This window comes from Sus scrofa, chromosome 8 (assembly GCF_000003025.6).
Source record: "Sus scrofa isolate TJ Tabasco breed Duroc chromosome 8, Sscrofa11.1, whole genome shotgun sequence".
In the NCBI taxonomy this organism is placed as follows: domain Eukaryota; kingdom Metazoa; phylum Chordata; class Mammalia; order Artiodactyla; family Suidae; genus Sus; species Sus scrofa.
Genome location: NC_010450.4, coordinates 13,010,872 through 13,016,084, shown reverse-complemented (window position 1 = coordinate 13,016,084; position 5,213 = coordinate 13,010,872). Strand labels below are relative to the sequence as shown.

The following is a 5,213-nucleotide window of genomic DNA, read 5'->3' as shown; positions in this document are numbered from 1 at the left end:
GTTCACTTCTAGAGAAGATTTTGCAGTCAGTAACAATTCAATGGTACTTCAAAAAAATTTTTTTTATATGAAAGGGAGGATAGTGCAGGACATTTTCTTCTTTTCTCAAAATATAGAGAGGAAACACCAAAAAGAAAAATGCAAATAAATAAAGCTATAATTAGTCTTACAGATCCACACATGTATCTATTTGTGAATGGGGGTGGGGGATGGTTATGTCTACATGCAAAGTATCTATACAGAATAGAAAAAAGCAGGCTAGGACTTTTAGCCACAGGTAGAAATTGTAGGTAATCCGAGTTAAGTCACCAACTAATTGCTTGACTCTGGGCAAGTCACTGGATTTCTCTCTTCCCTTTGGTCCACCCCCCTGGTTGGGCACTACACAGAAATTCCCTGAAAACCAGATGTTACATCAAAGACAATATTTCTTGGAGGCCAGCCTTGCTGACTTCTTTGAAAGGCACTAAATTTAGAAGTAGCGTGCAAATAACACTGCTCAGATTAAACTCGCTTATTAGTGGTCCAGATGATAATCAAAGGCAAACAGATGGTCGTTTAATGAATGTTATTGGAAGGAAGACATCTTTAAATATAGGATTTGTGCGAAAAGTTTGCTTTTTCTTACGTGTTATTTTGATGATTGTGTTAGCATGTTGGCATCTCTTTTCAGAATATAACTTTGTGGACTCTCAGAGACATGTTGAGCAAGATCGAAGCTTTGGAGAGCCAGGGGAGGTTTCTCCAAGTCTAATAAGCAAAATTATGCAGTTAAAATGGAGCTTAAAACCCTTAACAGAAAGTGTATCAAGAGCCAAAGCATATATCTTAAGGAATCATAACTGTTGAGTATATACCTTGCTTTTTAAAAACATGACCCTGGGAGTTCCAGTTGTGGTGAAGTGGAAACAAATCCAACTGGTATCCATGCGGATGCGGGTTCGATCCCTGGCTTTGCTCAGTGGTTTGGGGATCTGGCATTGCCATGAGGTGTGGTGTAGGTCACAGATGCAGCTCAGATCCTGCGTTGCTATGGCTGTGGTGTAGGCCGGCAGCCGTAGCTCCAATTCAATCCCTAGCCTGGGAACTTCCATATGCCACAGGTGCAGCCCTAAATAGCAAAAACAAATAAAAGAAAAGAAAAAAAAGAAATCTGACCCAAGTTATGCAAAATACCAGTACCAGAGTAGGAAATGTTTCCTTTTACAAAAGATTTATAACAGGATTCCTTATGACCAAGAGTACCCTAACATGCTGAGAATAGGATTTTATTTAGTTAGTTTTTTTCAAGAACTATGCCATCCTCCTTGCACAGCAAAAAATGTGGTTATTGGCTATATCTTATTCCCTTTTATAGAAAAAAAATTACAAACTACATCCTAAAATAGGCAAGAATAGCTTTGCACATGACTACTAGAGACTCTGAACCAGCATCAATTCATGTTATCAATGTTTACAAATGTTAGTAATACAACTTATGTTAATTGGATATTTATAAAGTTCTAGGTATTAGGTACATTTTACAGACAATATTTGTCAAAACAGAGCTACTCACACTAATCAGTTTTCCTGGAGTACAAGTGGGGTAGTCAGAGGCGCAGTTCTACAAGGTCATGTATCCAGAGTTTATTCAGGATCCAGAAACTACACTAGATTGAATAGAGAGAAGTGAATATAAAGTATTCTTAACTAGATATAAAGTTATTAATAAGGTAACAGAAGGAGTAAAAGGAGAGCTCTAATCAGTGGCAGGCTGCTAGGGAACCAGCTCTCTGCTTGGGAAAATCTGATTTGTATCATTTGCCACTTTCCATGGTGTAAATACTCCCACCACGGCAGATTTCCAGCTACCAACAGTTTAACCTGACTTGCAAAATTCCGTCAAATTTAACAATAGACCCTGCCAGCCAATACAGGCTGGCTCCAGCAGAGAGGTAGCAACAGTAGAAAACAGCTAATACCCCTACTGCTGAGGGAAAAAAGAAGCTGGGATTATTGAAATTTAGACGCCTGGAGGAGGGCCCTGAAGAACAGAGCAACCCCTGTTCTGTGATAATCATGTGTAACCACAGGGAGGTGATCAAAAGTGCAAATATTTTGGAAGATACGCAACAGAAGTTGGTGGAGTGTGGAACTCAGGTGTTGGAGAAATACAGCATTTAGGACATTGTGCCCATATTAAGAAGGAGTTTGACAGGAAGTACAACCCCACTTGGCACAGCATCACGGAAGGAACTTGGGTATCTACACGACACCAGAAGCCAAACATGTAATCTGTACCTACTTGGGCCAAGTGACCATTCTTCTGTTCAGATCTAGTTAGACGTAAGGAATGAGGCACACACCCAGTGATCCATCCAAAAACAAGGACTGCAGCCTAAATTCCAAATACCAGAGACTGAAATCTTCAGCATCACCTAGGAGGGCACCTCGTCTTTGAACTTTCACTGTGTTGTTTTGAACAGGGCATTCTCTAAATTTCTTGTAATTATACAACAATGGGCAAAGCAGCTGACACATGTTTTGTTTTTTTTCTGCTCTTCGTGTTTTTTACTCCTCAAAATCCTCAAAATTCATTCCTTTCAAAAAATTAATCTGTAAGAGAAGTGTGAACAATAAATACATGCATGTATACATACAGAAAGACATAAAAAGGAGGTGTGACTTGTGCCGGCGACTCTGAAGTGGAGCCCAGAATTTTGAAAGCGTCAGAGTCACTGCAAACCGGATTCGATTCTGACTTTGGGAAGGAACTGCCGCCTCGGAATGGAAAACACTGCTGCAGCGCCTCTCTCAGGAACAGGAAGAGACCCCAAGCCAACAGGAAGCAGGCAGGAAGGAACTTGCCTTCTTCTCCCAGCCTCGCCTCTCCCTCTGGTGCCCCCCGATGGAAGAGGAACAGGGACGGACACCAAAGCCGAAGGCCGTTTGGCAAGTGCAAGCCGCAAGGTTGCTGAGCTGAATGGAAAAACGGTGCTTTGGACCTGAAAGGCAATAGCTTAATAACTGGCCTGGTTAAAACCAAAAGAATAATCCTTTATACTTGTATAACTCTTGACAAGTCGCTACATTTTTTTTAATCTTATTCGAAATTATAACCACCACTTACTGTTAAGTATTGATAAGAACCAAGAACCATGCTCAATGTTATACACAATGTATCTCATTCAGTTTTCAGAATAATACTGAGATAGGTATTGTTATCCATTTCATTTATGAGGAAACAGAGTTATAAAAAATTTAAGAGAGTTGCCAGAGATTACACACGCTGATGGGGGCTGAATGGTTCTTATATCTAAGTCCGCAGGACTGCCATTCTCAGTGAAACAAACCACAATGACAGCACCAACTTCATGTGAGATCTGCTCAGGAAGATTTATATTCTTAATAAAGTAGAACAGCGATCCTGTTAGTTACGACAGCTCCTGCTCTCAGCCATTACGTACAAGGATTTTGGTATTCTGCAAAAAAAAAAAAAAAAAAAAAGCTCTGATTAAGAAGTCAATGTTAAAGTTGGGGACAAGTGGAAACAAAAGTGTAAAAAGAACAACCTAAACAATTCAAGGGCTTCCATTTTGTCATATAAAATGAGTCCAGGGAGTTCCCATTGTGGCGCAGTGGAAACGAATCCAACGAGGAACCATGAGGTCGTGGGTTCGATCCCTGACCTCGTTCAATGGGATAAGTATCCGGCATTGCTGTGAGCTGTGGTGTAGGTTGCAGACACGGCTCAGATCTGGTGTTGCTGTGGCTCTGGCATAGGCCAGCAGCTACAGCTCCGATTAGACCCCTACTCTGGGAACCTCCATAGGTCACGGGTGCGGCCCTAAAAAGACAAAAAAAAAAAAAAAAAAGAAAGAAAGAAAGAAAGAAAAAGAAAGACATATAAAATGAGTCCAGAGTTTGGTGGTCCAAGAAGGGTACAGTAATCCTATGATGCCCTCCAGGATCTAGGTTCTTTCCAACTTTCTACTCTTGGCCGTCCTTCTTTTGCTGGTGTCTTCCCTTCTCATGCTCCCTCATTGTAGCAAGACTGTTCTTTCCTGTTGAATTTTGAGTCCCTGTTTTGATTGAATAGAAGTGAAGGACGAAGAGCAGCTAATTCTTTTCCTTTTGAAGAATTTCTCAGAAGCCTTTCCCAGGAACTTCTGTTCATATCTCATTGTCCAGAACTGTCACATGGCTCACAGCTGAAAGGGAGGCTGGGACATGTCTTTTGTAAAGAGCCATATTTCCACACAATAGGGTTCAGATAGTTTGAAAAAAAGAAAGAGAATTGGTTTGGAAATTAGGCACATCAATCACAAAAGAGGATTTGTAATATCAACAACTTATTTCTCTGTTACTTACTTGTCTACATTTACCTTTTCCTAACTTATCAAGTCTGTGACCCAGATTTCCCAAGGCAGCCTCAGTTGAAAGTGTTCATCCCTTTTGTTCCATAAACTCAGTCATATACACCAGCCCTGTGTCCTGACTTTTATTTGGAAAATGTGTATCATTATAAACTATCTACTTGTTTTCTGGTATATTCTTCAACTGCCTTTTAGTTCCTCTTAATTTTCAATTTAAGCACAGCTGACCCTAACCCTACAGTTCCAAAATGTCCCCTTTAGGTTTTTGTTTTCATTTTTTGACCATTTTGTCAAATTTCGGTTGTTTTCAGTAACTCAATTTAGTATTCTTAGAGTTTGGAATCATTGCTGGATCAAACTGAACTTCCTATGAAATGATGCTCTCCTTCGGCAGAGTATCTACTATTACCTCTTCATCCAAGGTAATTGTGAATTTGAAGAGTAAGGGTTAGGAGGTCCTAAGCGTTCAGCCTCTGAGCTGCTTACTCTCTCCATCACTCTGTCTTCGTACTATCTTAACCACAATAAATAAAACCTTGAACAAAAGGAAGATTTCAAGAAGACAGGAAAGCATCCCAAGTTGGCACAGCACCCAGTACCTCTTTTCTTCTCCCTCTCTCTGCAAGAGATCATGGCCCTGAGAATCAATTACCACCCCCCAGTAGTCAATAACTTGATAGGAAGATGTGTGAAGTAAGAGAGAGTTGACACATGATAATTACCATGCAACATCTTAGGCTTTGTTTTAGCAGATTGACATAAGGTGACCTGTGTCTGACCTGTCCTGCACACCCATACCACCAGAGCGGGCCCTTCTGCCTTTTCCCCGCTTTTTCTCCTAGGATGTTTTTAATACAT

General features: G+C 40.5%; 1 pseudogene; it reads left to right on the top strand.

Moving 5' to 3' along the window:
- Positions 1,997-3,455, top strand: LOC110262002 (annotated as a pseudogene).